This window comes from Equus asinus, chromosome 9 (assembly GCF_041296235.1).
Source record: "Equus asinus isolate D_3611 breed Donkey chromosome 9, EquAss-T2T_v2, whole genome shotgun sequence".
In the NCBI taxonomy this organism is placed as follows: Eukaryota; Metazoa; Chordata; class Mammalia; order Perissodactyla; family Equidae; genus Equus; species Equus asinus.
Window position 1 is genome coordinate 72,459,235 of NC_091798.1, and position 21,603 is coordinate 72,480,837.

Below are 21,603 nucleotides of genomic sequence, written 5' to 3' on the forward strand. Positions count from 1 at the left end.
CCTTACTTCTACAGACTGTTCATGCACCCTCAGCAACAGCATTATTTTAACACCATATTATTTTTTGACTTAATAGCTGAAGGTTTGGTTTATTTTATGAAATTATCTCAGTGAGCAAATAATTATTCTTAAGCTTGTGGACCTGACTCAATGGCTGTGTAAACAGTTGGTGCAAACAAACCAAATTAGAACTTGAAAGTTACAGAATCTAGCAACATTTACTTTTATTTCACCTGTGTTTGCTTGAGCTTCTGGTTGACACAGCATGTCTCTAAGATATGGAAATCCTTTCTTTTTCTTTGCTCCCTTCAGGGGCCAGGAATTGATTTTGCAGCCAGCAGGAGCATCGTGCCCAGCTGTGTCCTTTTTCATTTCTGCCCTTCCTTTGACTTTCCCTTACAGTTAGTCAGAAAGCAGTCACAAACCCCAACAGGTCAGAACTGTACTATTCTAAAAGTCTCAGCCATGTACCTCCAAACTTCCCAAAACCTCCTGACTGGTTCTTTTGATCAAGGACCTGCATATGCCCGATCAAGCACTTTCATACAGAGACACTTATTTAGCTAAATTAGTATGCATTGTAATAAAAAAGTAATTATTTGAGTGCAAAACTTTTCACTATAGTGATAAATATTCAAGTGATATTTCAATATGAAATTAAATTAAATAAACATGTAGACACAATTTATTATAGCTGAGGAATACAATAAATTAGCACTCTTTGAGTATACAATTTTTAAATGAGAGTTTTCTCCTCCACTTTTGTTATTCAGGTAATGAATTTAAACTTTCCTTAAAATAATGCATATGAAGGCATAATCAAATATGATGTTTGGCTTCTAAACTTAACGTTTCTTTTATCCACATTGATTCTCATTTATTGTTAACCAGAGCAGTTGCCCAAGAAAATAGACCTGAAATAAACAATTTATTAACTTATATGGATAATAGTACTGTAAATCCTGTGGTGGCAAAATGTATTGGGCTGTTGAAGGTATTTTGTGGACTTATATGGGGTGGGATGTATTCTAGGAACAAAGATGCGTCAATCAGATTTCGTATTTCTCAGATGTACCGAGGCCGTGGGTAAGTGAAATGTGTTGGTGGAAGGTACAAACTCAGAGAGGAGGGAGCCACAGCTGGTAATTCCAGTCCCTCAAAATATGATACTAAGTCTTCATCTCCTAAGCTACTACAATTGCTGAGTAGGAATTCATGCTTCTGGTTTATGTATCTTCTGATTTAAAAACAATTAAAAAGCTAGAAGTCTGCACTTTATAATTGTGATATATCCAGCTTTGTAAATGTTAGCCAAAAAATTTTTTTGAAAACTTTTGTATAGGCCACCCCTATACAGGCAAAGATAACATATCTTTCAGAGGAATTCCATCTGGAAATGGTGTGTAGACACTGAAGTTTTATTGTAAATTATTTGACCAATTCTCCACTTAAAATCCTTTAAAGTTTTTCTGTAGTCCCCCTGTTAAATGCTGATTTCTTAGCAAGCCATTCCCTGTCCTCCACAATAGAGTCCCAACCTCACTTAAATCCTTATCTCCTTTTCCAATACGGCTGAGTACCCTTCTTCATACAATTTTCATACATTCCACTCTTCCATTTTATTTCAAGGCCCATCTCAAGTGCTATCTTCTTCAAAAAGCTTTTTTTCCCCTGATCCCATAATTGAATTTTATCTTTCTTTTTTTCCTGAAGCAGCCGAGGACATTTGTTTTCTCAAATGACATTCAAGTCGATTTGCTCAATGTTCATACAATTGCTTGAGTATTCCACAGAAAAAATATCTACACCTAAGGGCACATTCCAGCCTCAGAGCATGCCTTGCTTTGGCTTGGAATATCAGGGTGGTTTCAGCATTGGAGGTATGATGGGAAGTAAGAGAACTAATGTGTACTGAGTACTTATTCAAGGGTGGGCACTTGGTTTTACTACTGGGAAATATTCAAGTTGTTTTTCATTCTGCCAATGCTCCATAGGTTTAATTAAAACAACTGGTGTATTTAAGCTTTAAGAACTGATACATTTGGGGGCTGGACCAGTGGAGCAGCAGTTAAGTTCATGAGTTCTGCTTCAGCAGCTTGGGATTCACCAGTTCGGAACCCAGGCATGGCCCTACACACTGCTGATCAAGCCATACTGTGGCAGTCATCCCACATATAAAATAGAGGAAGGTGGGCATGGATGTTAGCTCAGGGCAAAAAGGGGAGGATTAGTGGTGAATGTTAGCTCAATGCTAACCTTCCTCAAAAAAAAAAAAAAAAAACATATATTTGCCAGGAACTTTCTGTCAAAAAAAGGGTATTTGATGTATGCACCTCATATCCATTCATTTACTTATTGCCATGCCTATATTGTCAGCTGGGAAGCCTGTTATGAATGTACCCTTAAAGTATTAAACAAAATGACAACTGTTGGCTGTAATATGAGAAATAATAATAATAAAATGGATTCTTCTTGGTTATTTTTCTAATAGTACCTAAAACAATTTTATGCCTATTGTTTATGAAGGGTATTATCTCAGAAGATTATCTCTTATTCTATGCTGTAATTGATGCCGGCTTCAGTAGCTTCAGTCAGATCAAACCGCTTGCTTCCAGTCTAGCATCCTTCCCTTTACTCCAAGCACAGGTTCCAGAATCATCTTTTTAAAATACATATCTCTCATGCTGCTTCTCTGCTCAAAGGCCTCTCATGGCTTCTTGGGAATTTTAGAATGAATTCCAGTTCCTTATCAAGCCATTTGAGAATCCCTGTAATCTGAATCTAATATATCTCTCTACCATTATTTCTCTCCTACAATCCCACGGTGTTGGAGAAATTCATTGCCTTATCAAAAATATTTTGAAGCTATTTCAATTAGAGTTTAATCCAAGAGATAGAAAACTCTCTAGGTATTTTAAAAAGAAAGGCACTCAGTATAGGAAATTAAGTGACTGCAAAACTGATGGAAATGCTGAAGGCCAAAAGCTAGATTCTAACTTGGGGTCCAGGGATAATTCCCACAACTATGGAGAGGTGATTCATTAGGGCAGCCACTTCTTCTGAAGCCACCACAGCTAATGTCAGAACAGAATCAAAAAGCCCCTACGAGAGATGACACCTGACTCTGATGGACTGTAGAACAGAGCTGCAGGAAAACTGCCACAAAAACTGGACTCAAAAGTGATCTCTGCTTCATTTCTTCCTGTCAGTCATCATTTCCATCATCACTTTGGGGAAAATCAGCTTCCTCCTTTGCGGAGAGAACACAAAGTCTCTGGGAGACGGTTGTTTTCCTTCTTGAAAAGCTTCTATTTTTTCCCGTTATATCAGCATTTGTTTGAGTGAGGTCCTCAAATGTTTATCATGCAATATTACTACTTAAAGAAGAGAAAGTCTTCTCTGGTAAACGATTTAAAGGACAGATAATTTAAGAGAGTGAGAGATCAAGAAACAATTCAAATATCTGAAAATCTGAATTTATTTTAATGGATTCTATTTCTGTTTCCTAATGATTGAGCACTATAGGGAAGACTGTTTGTGACCTGAACTTTACACGTTACCTCTTAATCTTCTCAACCACTTTTCGTCAATCATCCTCGTAGATATTTTTATCCCTATTTAATAGATGAAGAAAATTAATCTCAGTGAGGTAAAGAGATTTGCCCAAGTTTAAACAGAAAAGGTTTGCATTCAAAGCTGATTATGACTGCTACTAAGCTTCGCTCTTGTATAAAATAACACTCATTTTTGTGTTTAAAATTTATGCCGGTAGAAAACATTAAAAACTTATTGAGATTTTGCATTGTTTAAAACTATGGAAGGAAGCTAAGTGGAAATAAACGTGTTTCAGCTAAACTCCATAAAGAGGTAATTTTAAGTATATATTATTGTGAAAGAATAATTTACATTATTTAAATGGTGTAGAGAGGATTATTTGGCTAGTATTCAAGTTACTCACAGGGGAAAAACAATAGTATTTCATATTGTGGACAATTATTGGTACAATGTGTATTTTTTTCCCCTTAATAATTGCATGTTCCCTTTTGTCACATCTGCACAAGACAGAATAATTAAAATACATTAGCTGCATTGTGGAAGGGACATTTGGTTTTAATTAACATTAGACCATAAGAAAGGCAATTTGCTTTATAGTACCATTCATTATTTGCTGCACACACACACACATATACACAGAGTCTGTGCACAGAAAGGCAGCTATGTGAAATGTTACAAAAGCTTCTGAATCTGGAGTTGCACTACCCCAAATACACAAAATGTTCTATGCAGAAGAATTCCTTTCTTCTCTTGGACATTTAAGACAACTATGTGGCTGTCTAATGTATAATGATTTAAAACCAGAATTATATGATTATTATAAAAGTGAACTGGACAATCAGCTAAGCTACTAGGTGTTCACATGGCAGGACCAGAAATCCAGAACTCACTGGAGACTTAAATGCATGTTCATTTTAAGTTAGACCTTAAAGAAGCAAGACTGACACTTCTGACTTGACTAATATATTTTAGAGAAAAAGAAATTTATCTTATAATTGAGTAAATTTTCAGTTAACCCTATTTAATATGGGGTGAGAATGCATTTAGATTGCCTGTGTGATAAACTAAGGTAACCTTATTCCCCTGCCAGGAGGATATCGACTATGTGTATCAGTTAGCTTTTGCTGCAGAACAAACCACTCCAAATCTTAATGGTTTAAAATAACAACCATTTATTTAACTCATGATTCTGTGATTTGGCGCTTGGGCTTGGCCATGTCTGGGCAGTTCTTGTCTTAGTGAGGCTCACTCATGTCTGAGCTCAACAGTGTGGTCAGCTGGGAAGTGGTTATGTAGAATGACTGTAGCTGGGACAATGTCTGCTCTCCAAGGTCTCTGACTCTTAGCAGGCTACCTGGGACTTGTTTACATGACACCTGGGCAGAATTCCAAGAAAAAGAGAACTGACTTTGGACTCCTGAGCCCTAAGCTCAGAATTGGCATGCTGTCACTTATTCTACACTCTGTTGGCCAACCAAGTCACACAGCTAGTCCATATTCTAGAGATGGAAAAAGAAACTTCACTCCTTGATGGAAGGAAATTTAAAGCTACATTGAAAGGGCATGAATATAAGGAAGACTGGAGGATTGTGGCTAATTTTTCAATCTACTGTACCACATTGGGAAACAAATTTTGTTGGTGAAGTAGTTTTCTTGATAATGAAGTGTCCTACAAACAATATATATACATACACTCACAGATATATACAGATGTAAATACATACATATATACATACACATATATATATAGGCATGTGTGTATAAATGTGTGTATAAATAGAAGGTTATATAGATAGATAAATAGAAAAATAGATATTGACACTTAAAGTACCCGTTTGAATGTCAGATATAATAACCAACATATTAAAATTTCAATATATTCACAGACTCAGATAAGGCATTCTATTTTGTTGTTTTCACTCCTTGATATATTCCTGATTAACAGTCATCAATTATATGTATGCACATAATTGTTTTCATGATGTAATTTCAAAGATCATTTTTGACAAGAATTACAGTAAAATTTGTACTCTGAAATAAGGAGTTCATAAAGGGCAATGAAATGTGGAATAAAAGTAGTAAGACACTTAAACATAATATACTGGTTTAATTTTTTTTTTTAATTTAATGTTCCATGCATGAATGAAAATAAGGATTAAAGTTACATTCCTCTAGATTCTGCCAGAAAAATTATCTTTGGCTAATTTTGAATCTATGTAACAACAGAAGATAGGTATTATTAATGTCATGACTTTATTATACTTCAATGTAATAGGAGTCAAAAACCTAAATTCCTTCAAATATCAGAGAGAAATGTAATAGGAGTCAAAAAGCTAAATTCCTCCAAATATCAGAGCTATTAATTCATTTGTTTTAAGATTGGGGTGGAGCATGTTTTTATCTTGATGATGGGTAGTTAAATAAGTCTGATCACACTTAAACTGTGACCCTTGTCCCCCTCGGAGGTACTAACAGAGTAGTTGTTACCAGCTGAAGCTCTAGTGTCAAATGATCCTGGGGTTAATCTCTTAACACTTAAATTATTGTGACAGTAAGACACCTAAGCTCTCTAGTGCCTAATTTTCTCATCTGTGAAATATGAGTAAGAATCATACCTATTTTTCTTGTTATGGCTAAATGAAAAAGTGTACATGTGTCATAAAAGTGGTAAAGAATCAGTATGATGATGATTGAAACATGAGGTGAACTCTCCTAACTTTCCTACGTACCAGTGTGTGTTATAAGAAAAGTCAGTGAATTTTTCTTAAGCTTGTTTTATTTGTGAAAAATGGGAATTAAAAATAACTACTCCATGGTATTATACATATACATAAATAAGATAATATGTATGCATGCACCCAGAATGGTTTCTAGTAAATTCAATATTCAAGAAAGGTTAGCTTCCTTCTAAAAAAAATCTTGAGGCCAAATTGTAGTGGTAGACTATATTATCAGGATGAGTAATGAGGACAAGATCAGGTGACTGTGAACAATCTGTGCACTATAAGTGTCTGTTGTGCCGTGAGGGCCAGAGCCACACATAGGGATAATAACACAGTAGGTACATATTCTGTCATTTTAAAAACGAAGAAATCAAAGTTCACAAAGCTTGACAGGCCCAAGGACATCCAATTAGGTCCTCTGATTCCAAAATGCATGATTTTTTCTCCACTATACTACTCTTTCTTTTAGTCACACACACACACACACACACACACACACACACCCCTCAAAACATTTTTGTCTGAAACAGACTTATAAGCAGAACACTTATAAATGCTCATTTCTACCTCATATTGCTGATCTTTTTTCACCTATCAGCATATAACAGAATAAATAATCGGAATGTTTTTAAAATAAACATATTTCAACGAGACCTTGGGCATTTATAAAGTAAAACATTCATTACAACATTTACAAACTCAAATAAAATGAAAGCTTCTACCACCCAAAGGTTGTAGCCCATTTGAAAAGCAAAGAATGTTTGGTATTTAATGCATACCATTACACACTCAAGTTACTATTCTAAGTTATATTTTAATAATAAGCCCTGTTGGGCACTTGACTTTGAGTCTTATATGAAAGAGTCTGTCCTTTCTGTTTTTAAAAATTATTTTTGCTTCCATTTTTTTAAATTAGAATTTTCAAGACAAAAAATGTATAGAAAAATACACATTCCATGGAAACCTTCAGCTTCTCTAGCCAGAACAAAGAGTCTTTCGTTATCATCTCTCTCCTCCAGTGCACAGAGCAAAGATTTTCTGCCTCTTCAGCTGTGAGCTCCCACATCATCATATCTTCCTGTGCTTTCCCCACTGCTCTCCAGCAGCTTACTGGTTCAAACCACAGCCAAAGGGTTACAGCCACCTATGACCACCCAGTGCTGAGGCAGCTTCCTCGGCTCCATATTGTCATCCCAGCCTGATAACAGTAGCAGTAAAATTCCTTCCACTGTGGACTCCAACTATTGACAACCCTCAGTTTGCCAATCTGTAAATGATAAGCCATCCCCAACTGCAAATGCTAGACCCATACCAAGGACTCCAGATCGTGAAATACAAGGATCAAAAGAAAGAAGCTTTGATTCAAGATCTGGAGAGAAAGCTGAAATGTAAGAACAGCTTTCTTCAAAATGGAAATCAACAGCTAGCGTCTGAGGAGATGTCTTGCAGATTGCTATGTTTCAAGCTCAAGTGACAGTGAGGCACAAGACTTAACACAGCACAACTCAGAACATGCATGACAGCAAGTTCCTATATCACAAAGAAGAAGAAGGTTATCCTCAAAAGGAGATGGGAATGATCAGGATGCAATCCAGGAGAAATTTTACTCACCACGATTCACTCAAGTGCCAGAGAAATGTCTGTTGAAGAAGGAAGAGTCTGCAGAATGGACTTCAAAGTGCTTGGAAGACCAGCTCAATCAAATGATATTCACAAAATCATAGTGTCTTAGTAGGGTTTTCATTCACTCGTTGTGAAGTTGTTGGAGCTTCAGATGCAAGGGCTTATGTATGTGTTGCTGTGAACAGAGCAGGAGAAGCTACCTTTACTGTGCAGCTGGACATCTTGCCAAAAGAATGAAGCACTAGTGTTTATTTACAAACCACAGAACAAAAAAGCTTTTGAGGGACACTTCATGAAGCTTGAATGCTGGATATCAGCTATATCTCCATGAAAACTGTTCTGAAGAATAAATGGTGAGATGGTACCATTCAACACTGACTGAATAAGCTTATAGCATGATAACTCTAGATTAGTTATTTTACTGATAAAAGATGTAAACAAGGAAGATGTTGCAGTATACTAGCTGCAGTTAATGAAGCTAAGTTAATGAGAGACCAGATGTAACAGAAGATTAGATGTTACAGCCCTTCCAAACCAAGCTCTTCCAACTCCCAAGCAGTTACATGTTCAAGCAACTTTCAGCGAATATTTAGTGCTACACAGGAAAGGTTTGGATGTGAAACAAGCTTAGAAACCAGAAGGAGAGTTTCAGCATCTGGCAGCTCAGTCTGGACTCTATGAAAGTGAAAAATTCAAATAACTTTAGCGGCATTAGAAAACACATTTACACTATTAAGAATAGTATTTGGTTAAATTTTTGAAATAAATTCATAGCTATATTAACAGATGACTTTAGGCAACATAACTGATATATGTGTATCTACACATATGCACATACACAAATAACATAACTGATTATACACATATGTAAGTAAAAGTATATATATTTATAATATTATTTATCCCTTGACTCTTGCACATTTTAGCTAGGTCTGGTTTGGAAGCCTGCAGAAAATCTGGGTTCACAATTGTAGATTAACGTGGGATTTTTAACATTTAAGTCATACACATTTTACACTTGCAGATTATGAATTAATATCAACTTTTTAAACACATCTAATGCTTCTAATAAAGTTTACTGATACTACTTTCTAAATACTGTTTAACCCATTTTCTCTTATACTTCCTAACATGGTATAGATTGAGTGTTCCATAGTTTTATATCAAAAGAAAATAAAATTTCAAATGTTTAAAACAAACAACAAAAGAAAAAGTCATACATTTCCTCTTAAACCAAAACAAGTAGCTAATAGCTTAATAATCTAAGTTATTGTTTAGGGACAAACACCCAAAAGGGAATTATGATTAATTTTAATTTTATTCTTTCCTCTGAGTCTGAGTTTTTTCTTCTTTCAACTCTATTCGTAATTTTCCTACCACTTTATTTTCCATTGGATTCATTTTTTTAAACAAAGTACTTTTTAGAGAGCCATATAAATTGTGGTAACTTTCAAGTTAAGAAAAATAACAATGAACCCCAGGAGGAGACTAAGTATAATCACACAGTCAATAAAGCATCATCTGTTTCTTAGATTTGCTCACTTGTGGAGTAATCATACTGAGATGCTAGCTTTTTCTTTTCTGCAAAAGATATGTGCTTGCTTTGTGAAATCACAAAATTTAAGTTTTTTAATTTAATTTCTAATTCCTAATTCAAAATGATGCATTACGAACATAACTTATATTTTAGATGCCAGGAGAGAAGGTGAATGATATTTAATGAGTCAGGCATTATGGTGCTTATATTTATTATTTTATTTGGCTCTTTCAAAAAATCTTGCAAAGCAAGTGTCATCCCCACCTTACAGATGAAAAACTAAGACTTAGAAAACTTAAGTCACTCATTCAATAGAATGTATCTATAACTGGGAGGGTTAGAATTGTTTCCTAGTCGTCATGATTCAAAAATTAATGTTCTGATGTCAGGCAACCTTCTTAAGACATACTTTTAAAATGATTATTTGGGTTACTTAAAGTCGTCTTTTCAAAATATGGTTTATAATAGTCACAACTAAAATTCAAAGGACATTAAGATAGGCCATAGATTTATGCAAACTCCTTGTTTTAAATCATATTTATAGGTAACTTATGAAGCTACTCACAGCTTCATGACCTGCAAGATAATCTGTTCTGTTTCTTTAGGTACAGTACAAAAGTAATAAAAGAAAAGATGCTTTTTATTTTAAATAGTCTTTCCCTCATTTTCTCTTGTTATGAAATAGAAAATCCTGTTTCTGAAGTTCAAGAAGATGGAGTTGAAATTAAGTAAACAAGACCAGTGGCAAGACAATGAGCCTTAGATTTTCCAGAGCCTTTTTAAGAACTGTCAAATATATTCAAGGTGACTGAAGTCTTCAAATAAAGATAAAATGGATGAAACTTAGTATTGAAAGAAACCTCCACAAAGACAAATGTTAATTGCTCATTTTCAACTAATAATTTGAGCTAACTAAAACCTGAATTTCAAAATTAGCTTAATATTGGAGCTATTAGATAATATAAATTACATATATTATATTACAATATTTATTATAAATAAAAATTGGAAAACTTATCTGTGTTTTTATTGGATGAAATTCTCCATTTCATGACATAATCAACTGCTTAAAAGTGAATAGCTCCTACTAAGTCTCGTGCTTCTGTCAGAAATAGCTAAGAATATGGGAGTGTGTAATGCAGATGGCAGTGGGATTTCTCCTCCTCAGTGGAAAGGACTTGCATCATTTTTATTTTCACGTGCATTATAATTGTAAAAGTTGGCATGTTAAAGGTCTAAGTAAATCAATAATTTATTAACAAATTATTATTAATGTAAAAACATTTACTTTTCTCAGAAATCTTAGTTCCTTCTTTTCATTGAATGTTTTTGTTGTATCTATAGTTCATTCTTATCTGTGGTTAGCTTCATTTTTCTCAAGTCTTTGAAAGGATGTGGGCAAATAAATCTTAACCAGTGTAATTTCAAGTTTTGTTCACTCTAGCCATTACTTCCTTAAGTCGTTGGCCTCCAGGAGTATTATCTGAAAAAACTCCATTATTTTTGATTAAAAATCATGTCATCTCTGGACATATTTGACTTTTATGTCAGTTTGTACATTGAGCAAAATGTTAAACAGCTATATTAGTTTATTAGTTTTGGTTCTTTTCAACATACAATCCATTTTGATTTTATCTTATAGGATCTCATTCTTTTCTTTCCTGACTTTTTTTCCTTCCCTTTCTTTTTCTTCTCCCTCTCTTATTTCTTTTTTTTTTCAAAATGGGTATGCAAGTCTAAGAATATTTTCAGTATGGTAATTGTAGTTCACTAAATTCTTTTCTATCTTACTATACAGATGGCAATACCTGAAAAAAACTCCAATTATTACAGGTGATAGAGTATCTTCTCTAATCGTTGAGGTTGAATCCAGTCACAGGGTGCTGTGAAGAATTTTGTCCTGATGCCTCCTATGTATTAATATTTGAATGAAACACTTCAATGGGTTTGATTTCAGGGGTGTCAATTTGGGACGTAGAGAATACAGTGGTGAAATATTAAAAGGTGAAAAATAAGCTAATGAGTTCATAGGCCCATTTGATATCACTTTGTGTTATATGTCTTTCAGTATGAAAGTTGACTTATTCTATTATCTAGGTTCACAACCCCTGAATCATCTGCCAGCCTTCTGCTATAATCTTCTCCATGGGGTTATCATTTCCAGGACTATAATAATATTCCTATGGATTTTGAGAAATTTCTTCAACTTATAATTATGACAAATTAAGTCATGGGACATGGGAGACTATGCAATTTAATGGATCAGTGACCTCTGAACATAAAATCTATTTTTTAAATTACCCTCTTGAAGTTTCTTTTAAGAAGTTTATAAAACCATGTCTACATACATCTGTTCAAAAAATGAATGGTTTCTCCCAACCACATTCTGTAAAACCTTGACCCATTTAAAAAATTGTTATAGTCTTTGATCCCAAATTACCTTCAATTTATTTGACCTTCCTCCCATGCCAGTGAAAATAAATTGTTCTTTACTATTTATTCCAATGGAATAAGTACTTCGATTTGTACTTATCTTACTGTGCTATAATTATTTGTGTATGTTATTTTGTCACTTGTTTCAGGGTGAACTTGTTGAGGGCAAAGGCATTATGTTCTTCTTCCTTTTTTTTAAATGTGGTTCAGTAAAACTTTTATTTATTTATTTGTTTGATTATTTATTTATATGGAGGTAACATTGGTTTATAGCATTATATGAATTTCAGACGTACATCATTATATTTTGACTTCTGTATATACTACCTCATGTTCACCACCAAAGGTCTAGTTTCCATCTGTCACCATACAAATGTTCCTCTTCACCCCTTTTGCCCTCCCCCACCTCATTTCCCTACTGGTAACCACCAGTCTGTTCTCTGTATCTATGTGTGTGTTTGTGTGATTGTCTTCTACATATAAACTAAATCAAGCACTATTTGTCTTTCTCTGTATGACTTATTTTGCTTAGCATAATACCCTCAAGGTGCATCCATGTCGCAAATGGCAAGGTTTTATTGTTTTTAATGGCTGAGTAGTATTCCACTGTGTGTATGTATATACTACATCTTCTTTATCTGTTCATCTGATGGGCACTTAGGTTGTTTCCATGTCTTGGTTATTGTAAATAATACTGCAGTGAACAAAGGGGTGCATATATCTTTTCAAATTAGTGTTTTTGTATTCTTTGGATAAATACCCAGAAATTGAATAGCTGGATCATATGGTAGTTCTCTTTTTAATCTTTTGAGGAATCTCCAGACTGTTTTCCAAACTGATTGTACCAGTTTACATTCCTACCAGTGATGTATGAGAGTTCTCTTTTCTCCCCATCCCATCCAGCACTTGTTATTTCTTGTATGTTTATTTTTATTTATTTATTTATGTATTTATTTATTTATTTTGAGGAAGATTAGCCCTAAGCTAACATCTACTGCCAATCCTCCTCTTTTTTTGCTGAAGAAGATTGGTCCTGAGCTAACATCCGTGCCCATCTTCCTCTACATTATATGTGGGATGCCTGCCACAGCATGACTGGATAAGTGGTGCATAGGTCTGCACCTGGGATCTGAACTGGCGAACCCAAGGCTGCTGAAGTGGAGTATGTGAACTTAACCACTGCACCACTGGGTGAGCCCCATTCTTGTCTTTTTAATAATAGCTATTCTGAAAGGTGTGAGGTGATATCTCATTGTGATTTTGATTTTCATTTCCCTAATAATTAGTGATGTTGAACATCTTTTCATGTGCCTGTTGGCCATGTATATATCTTCTTTGGAAAATATCTGTGCAGATACTCTGCCCATTTTTTAATTGAGTTATTTGTTTTTTTGTTCTTGAGTTGTACGAGTTCTTTATGTATTTTGGATATTAACCCCTTATCAGATATATGATTTGCAAATATTTTCTCCTAGTTGGTAGGTTGTCTCTCCATTTTGTTGATGCTTTCCTTTGCCGTGCAGAAGCTTTTTAGTTTGATGAAGCCCTGTTTGTTTGTTTTTTCTTTTGTTTCCCTTACCTAAGGAGACATGATATTCAAAAAGATACTGCCAAGCCCAATGTCAAAGAGAGTACTGCCTATGTTTTCTTCTGGGAATTTTATCATTTCAGGTCTTACATTCAAGTCTTTAACCCATTTTGAGTTAATTTTTGTGTATGGTGTAAGATAGTGGTCTACTGTCATTCTTTTGCATGTGGCTATCCAGTTTTTCCAAAGTCATTTCTTGAAGAGACTTTCCTTACTCCATTGTATGTTCTTGGCTCCATTCTTGAAGATTAGCTATCCATATATTTGTGGGTTTATTTCTGGGCCCTCGATTCTGTTCCATTGATCTGTGTGTCTGTTTCTGTGCCAGTACCATGCTGTTTTGATCACTGTAGGTTTGTAGTATACTTTGAAGTCAGGGAGTATGATGTCTCCAGCTTTGTTCTTTTTTCTCAGGATTGCTTTGGCTAGTCAGGGTCTTTTGTTGCATATAAATTTTAGGATTCTTTGTTCTGTTTCCATGAAAAATATCACTGGGATTTTGATAAGGATTTCATTGAATCTGTAGATTGCTTTAGGCAATATACATATTTTAACTATGTTAATTCTTCCAGTCCATGAGCATGGAATTTCTTTCCATTTCTTTGTGTCTTCATTTTTCATGTATTCATTTCATTTGCAAGCTGAACTGTACCTGAAACAATGAACATTCTTCAAGGAATTTTCCTGAAGAAGTTTCGATCCGTTAATAGGAGCTTAACTAATGTTTGTTGAATTGACTGTATGCTTTTGTTTCTTACTGAACTAAATATTATGAATTAGAGAGCAATTGACTACAGTAACTATAAGCATTAGATAAGAGACAGCTTTCCTCTAAGGGAACGCTTTCTTCTAGCCTTTCTCTCAAGATACTAACTTCACATACTCTTGCTTTCCTTGAAATTTTGAGTCCCTTCAATTCTATGGCTGACAATTATTTGCATAGATGATGCTCATTTTATTCTTTCTTATTAACACCAACCCATTGTATGTGTGGGGAATAATCTGTCCAAATAAGTTTCCTGATGTCTCACATTTTCTTGCAACCAGGAGTGGTTGTGCTGAGTTACTGCCATTGGGATATGAGCAGAAATTGTTAGTTAGAGCTCAAGAAATTATTTCAAAGGAAGGCAAAATCACTTGGTTTGGGATTTTGCTTCTGGTAGTTAAAAATATTTGAGTAGGAAGATAAAAGCCTGCAATACAAAGCTGCTGTATCACCCCTGAACTGCTCTAAACACTTATTTGGATTAAATTGGATTAAGTTAGATCCACTTGGATTAAAACATGTTTCTATTTTATGAAACTAAACCAGGAAAAAATGTTGCAATAAATAGTGCATTTAATAGAATGAGAAATTGCAAAATATATTTTACAATTACAAAAATTGTATTTCTAAATTTCAGTTTGATTCAGTAAAGATAATGTTAATAAGATAGAGAAATGTTTTCAGTTGTGTTTTTATGATATTTGATAATAAGAAGAGGTTATCTCATATTCTTGAGAACATTATTCATCATATTTAATAATAGGACTCAAAAGTAGCATAGAATATATATTAGAAAGTACTTACAATGAATATATAGATATTTAATTTATTGAAATAATCCAGTATAACTCATGTCAAAAGGATTAAAGTTAGTGACTTTATTTATTTGACAGAAAAGAACCAATAAAGCACTAATCACCATCATAAAATTAAATTGTGCAAAATAGTACTTACCAATGGAGAAGCTATTCCAATAGCAGTAGGAGACTGAAATATTCTAACACACAAGAGGACATTTTCAAAGACCATAGGAACGGAAGCAGAACCCATGGAGACATCATATTAGATACTGTCTGAAACATGGATGGTGAGGTGAATCTCTAAAACATCCAAAAGAGATGCTCTTCTCTCATAAAAAATCCCCTGTGGTGAAAGTTTCACAACCTCTCTCTGAAGCCTATCCAGTACTTAAAAATTAGTAAGAGTCTGTTAGTCTCTCTGTTCTAGCAGAATACCCTTTATGTTCTTTGAACCCATTGTCATATAGGAAATATGAACAACCAGTCTTTGTTCTCAGAATAAACCATTTTGAAAATCATAGACAATTATTTGGTCTCTTGGTTACATCTTTTCAAGATTATATAAAGCTGAATTAATTTTCTATTAAAAAACTCCTTTCTACTAATTGTCAATGTTATCTCCAAATAACTTTTTAAACATGAGACTAATGAAGAATTATAAAACTTTAACAGAATACTCTAATTCTAGGTTTAAAAATAACATGAGGGGTCATTTAAACTTGACCATTCTACTATCACCAAGAAATCATCAATAAGTAGTCTCTAGCTTTTCCATGGATTGTTTAATGAAAGATTGTGTTCTGTTCTCAATTCTAAATGAATCAAACTTTTTGGCGGTTGGTTCCTAGATCTGGCTTTCACCCTCTTTTTCATGTGATAGCCCTCTACCTATTTGAAGAGTGGTCATTCTCCATCCGAAAACTTCTTTCTATTCTTTAGTCCAAATATCAAACAGTCACCTCCAGTATCTCTGACATGAAGAGAGTTTTTAATTTTTTCAATGTAGCTGTGGCCCTTTTGGAACAAATATGCCTTGTCAAAACTCTTCTTTTTTTTTTTTTTTTTTTAAGTATGTCCCCTCCCGCCTCCAAGACTAGAAAACTCTACATGCTTACAGTTGATTGCTTGAACCCAAATGTGGTACTTCACGTGAATCATAATTTTGTTTTTTGTGAACTACCTAAATCCTTACTCTTGCCAGCACATGGAGAGCCTTCAGTAAACTTTGCTGAGCAGATAAGTAGATGGGTGAAGGAATAAAAGAATTGATTAAATTAGTTTTCCATGACCACCTCCAGATAAAACCAGGTTGGCTTCCCGTCACACTTGCAACTCTTCTAAAGGGAACATTATTTTAAGTTATCCAGCACAGAATTCTCCTTGAGAATAATGGAAATCTCAACATTTGCATTTTGGAGGGTACACTTTGCTTTTATCAGGATTGTTTTTCTTCATCTCCAGTCTTCCATTAGCTTTCCCACTCCCTATTGTCCTCTTAGTTCACTGCCAACAGTTCAGGCATCTTATCTCTACATTATAATAATCCTGTGGTAATATAATTTGCCCAAATCAAAGGATTTAGGGATTTAAATCCCTGTGTCTCTTTCTTAAGGCCTTCTATTCTTAAGACTCAAGCTCCACCAGATACCACTTTTATCCCCTTTACAGCTTTATGAGTATTCTTCTGGATGGAAGAGTCAGAAATGAAATGGGAGCTGAGGAATTAATCATGTTTTCTTTCTGTTTCCTTCGATTACAGCATTTATCCCAAGCTTCAGGCAGATGGATTTCTTATGTTGCTGCTTTCCAGGATGGTAGTTCACTATACACTTCAGCTTTCTGGTTAATTGTCTTATATGTTAATGACAATGGCCTGTCTTGCATCTGAGACTCATCATCTCTTTCTGTATTCATTCAAATTGCTCAACCTTGATATGATGCTATCACAGGTTTCCCATCAATATCAGGAATACAGTGTATAGTCACTCCAGCTTATTCTTATATTGTGAATTTACTTCTCTTTCTCTGTCCTTTTATTTCAACTCAAATAGTCTTCAGTGTTCCTCCAAACTCCTATATTTTACATATGTCAACATCACTTCTAACAAGTCAATTTTATTTATCATACTATGCTTCTTCATTGCTTTTTCTTTTTTTCTGTCTTCAATCTCTTCTGACTTTATTTGCTAATTTACTTGCATTTAATGTATGTCTTATTAAGTATATATCTTCAGTTTTGCTTATGTGTACATTGAGCGACTAATCAGATGGACTTATTTATCTAACATTTAATTCATTTAATAATCTTGATTGAACACCAACTGTGTGCAAGAATTTTACAAAGTCAGAGACATAAAAATGAAAATGGCAGTATTCCTAACCTCAATTGTCTATTAGAAGAAGATATAAAATTTGAACAAGTGTAATATCTATGCTGCTCTCTTAAAATGTTTTCCTTCCACTATAGATCTTATTCTTAATTTTCAGACCTGGCTCAGTTTTAGTATAAACTCTTAGAATCATTCCTCTCTTAGACTGAGTTTGATGATCAACTTCTGTGGTCTGACAACACCCCGTGCATAATATAAGCAAGCTACTTACCGTGAAATACCATAATGTTTGGCTTGCTTGTCCATCACTCTTAGGGCCTGTGGGCTCCTGGAACAAATAGATACATCTCTGTACTCCCAGTGCTTAGAGTGAAGAAACAATACTTAATACATTACTTTTGAGTGTCCAAATGAATGAATGTGTACTGTCATAAAGGTTTGAAGTACACACCATGGGCAAGATGGATGAACTATCATCCTTTGTGCAATATTTTTTGTTTGCTTTTTATTAGAATGAGTTCTTCATTTAGCTCATAATCATACTTTTATTCATCTATATCAAATTTAAGAAATATCCTCTGCATTTTGTGGAATAGAAACTTGTCAATCATTTGCATTCTCCTTCTTAGAGTTATAACATGTTCTATCTGAATTAATCTTGAGAAACTTTCAATATTATTATGTTATTCTACCATATTATGATTTAAATTAGATGCATATGTTTACGATTATATGAGCTCCACCCAATTAAAACTGTGTTGATTAGGTGTGTATCATGACTGTCAGTTAAAGATGAATGGAGATCATATCAGGATAATTGTTAGACTATAGCTGATAGATCTCCCTTCAGAAACTATATAATACACATATTTTTTGTTTCTCCTAGGAATCAATTCAAATGTGTACCCTGTGCCCCTGGTTTTTCTGAGGAACCAGGGTCGAAGGGGTTTTAGGTTGTTGCTAAATGCTGCTACGGTGTTGAGACAGAGGCTTCTTTCCCTGTGCTAACTCTAGATTCCCTTTAGATGGGCTCTTCTTGGAGAAGTTCCAGGCCAGTGTCCCTCATCCCTTCTGTGTCTGTGAGTCAGTCTTGAGAGAGAAGGTCATCCGCCACTGCGCCACCTAAAAGGAAGTAACCTCAGTGTGAGGAGGCAGGTCTGTGCGGTCCAGCATGGTCTGCCATTTGTTAAATGTGTTCCTCAGTTTCCTCGTCTATAAAGTGAGGAATATGGCATCAGTATTATAGGAGTGTTGTGGGGAGACATAGAGTAGAAAGGTAGCAATATTTGTTGAATAAGTGATACATACCAAGTATTGTCCTTTATATGAATTATCTCATTTTAATAACCCCTACATTCGGCAAGTACTATAGGAACCCACTTTTATAAACAAAGAAGCTGAAGATCAGAGCCGTAGGCTTTTTGCTCATGGTCACACGCTAGGGAATAGCATAGGTAGGATTTAAATCCAGCTCTTTAAGACACTAAAGCTAATGTTCCTCATTGCCCTGCTGAGGGTAGTGCATAGCATACGGGAGGGCTTTATATGTCACAGTTATTGTTTAACACTGAGAGCAAAGGCTGCATTCTCATGTAAGACAAAGGATAACAATAGCTTTGTTGAAAATGGGGAGCCAGAAGTCCCTATCAGGGCTGGAGCTAACTACAGAGACCGTTGGATTCCTTGCCTATATAATTTTAGGGCACCGGCTATCTAAATCTACATGTAATTTTTTTATAGCAATCATTCCACATTTTAATTTAGTTTGCTTTTAAAGCTTTAATATAACAATCAGATCTTCTTTGGGAGAGTGCCTATTATTTAAAAACAAAACAGTTTATTTATATTGTTAAGTGGCTGACACTAGGAACAATTATGCTCTTTATGTGTATTACCAGAAGAAGTCCAGACTCCCCTTCTATCCCCCATCTTCATGTGACTCTGAGGATCCTGGTTTCTGACCCCACTTCTCACAATATCTAACTCGTAGAATGCTCCCAAGCGCCTTCTGGAAGTCATGAACTTCTAGAGAACTTCTAGAGATCACTAAAATTCCTAAGAGTTTGGATCTTCCCTAAGAATAGACTGTTTTTCCTGCAGCCTCCTTTTGTCAAGCGTTTTTGCTATTGTCTTTTGTTTCCCCACATCCCTCAAACCTCTGGGTTGACTGTGCAGTAAGAGACCTTTTCCTTCCTCATTGATGCAGCAAGGCCATTCTCCATCGCCCTTTCTCAAAAACAAAGAAAAAACCCCACCCAGCTTTGGATCACATGCCATTGACTATAAATTTTCTAACTGTCCATTTCTGGGATTGCTTACTCTCCTTCAGAGCTGGGATGACCATCACTAGTCCTGTTATAAATCTTCGTGCTTTTAAAGTCCTGATATTTTTAAATGATGATTTTAAAGTAGCTGATTCATTCTCCTGTCTCTCAGTTCCTTGAATGTTTGCCACCCCCATCCTACCTCAGCCATTCATTCCCGTGGTGATATCCTAGGATAGGTTTTCTACTTGGCTGTAAATTTGAATCGTCTGGGAGCAATTAAAAAATACAAAAGCACAGGACTCACACAGGAGTTTTGTGATCTGCTTTAATTTGTTATAGTTTACAAATAATCAAGAATCACTGTCATTCACATTATCGTGATCAAGTATGGCCACTGCAATAATCTTAAATTCTAGAATCCTATTTTTCAAACAATCTCTTTTTTCCAGCGTAGTCCTTCTAATACCCTGAACTGAGCAATCTTTTGACTTCCATCAGGATCCACCTTTCATTAATACTGCCAATTTTTACTGTCCCTTACAAATTTGATGCATTTATTTCCCTCCTTACCAGCTAAAAACTCCATGCTTTCTTATTAAAATCACTTTTTCCCATTTACCCTCAATTTCCTTACCTCTCTCTCATTTCGTGTCAATATCTGGAAAAAGTTCAACTCTAGTTAATTCCATGTTTTCTCTACTTTGTGAAAGAAGCTGCTGAACAGAACATGCCTGATAAAAAACAAAAACAAAAACAAAACACCAACAATTTATTCCCATCCTAACTTTAAGCTAATGGCTTTGCTTAATCATTTCTCTGAGAAAAATAGGACAACTACAAGAGAACATAAGCTCCCACCACTTCCACCCACCTAAATGCAATGGTGGTTAAAAAAGAGTACACTATAAACTATACAAGAAAATCTGGTGGAAATAACATTATAGAATTTTTAAAATATGGGAAAATGTTTTAAACAATGAATAAAAACAAAGTGAAAATTTAGGAAATACATTTGAAATATAGGTAAAAGAATTAATAAAGATGCAAAAGCCATTGAAAATTATTGTGCAGAATAGAAATAATATGCAAAAAACTATAGGTGAAAAATTCATATGAAAACGAAGATTTCATATGAATGAAAGATAATCAATCATTCAAGATAATCCATATACACATGAAAATGTATTTAACCTCATTAATAATTAAAGTAAGTTTAAATCTTTCTCTTCATCATATTGATAATGATTAAAAATATAGAAAATACTCAACTTTTATAGGGGACTCAGCCTGTGAAAATGCCCAGACAAAACAAAATTTAATATGTTCAAGGCATGAACATGTTTCATGGAATACACTATGTGTAGTTCCAGAATACACAAAATGAAGGAGACAACTCATTTAGGCTGTTGAAAGCTATGGGATAGGGGGTGGATTTATCTAGACATGAAATGGCAGTATCTTTGAAGTTGTAACCAGGCGAGTGACAGAGTTTGTTTAAATTTTGGAAAGATTACTATGGCTATAGTTGTGGAGATCCGATGAGGACAGCAGAAATACAGTGACTCAGTGGTGTCAACATTGTATGTGAAAGATCATTATTTTCTGCACCAGCATGGTGACTGCAAATGTGGAAGAGAAGAATTGAGAACCATTTGGGAAGCCAAATTTTCAGAACTTGTTGTTGGAGCAGGTATAAAGAATGAAGAATAGAGGAAGAACAAGCAATGTGTTTAAGAGAATATTTCATAAATGACGGAGCTGGGATTTGAGCCCGGCTCTGTCTAATTCAATGTCCCATGTACTTTCACAGTGGTAGATATGTTGAGATATGAAAGAAACTTAAACTTCAGTGTTTTTCACTTACTCAGATCCCTTCAAGTGCACTGAGGTGGCCCTAACAATGTCTTCTTGTGGAACATGCTTCTGTAAAATTATTTTAACCATTGTTCAGTCTACTGTCTTTCTTCTCAGACTCCTTCTG

At 34.8% G+C, this 21,603-nt stretch overlaps 1 long non-coding RNA gene and 1 pseudogene across 3 annotated transcripts in view; both read left to right on the forward strand.

The window, feature by feature from the left end:
- Window positions 1-21,603, forward strand: part of LOC123289813 (uncharacterized) — a 329,460-nt gene that overhangs the window by 233,897 nt on the left and 73,960 nt on the right. The gene's annotated exons all lie outside the window — the stretch shown is intronic.
- Window positions 7,213-11,044, forward strand: LOC106829584 (myotilin pseudogene; annotated as a pseudogene).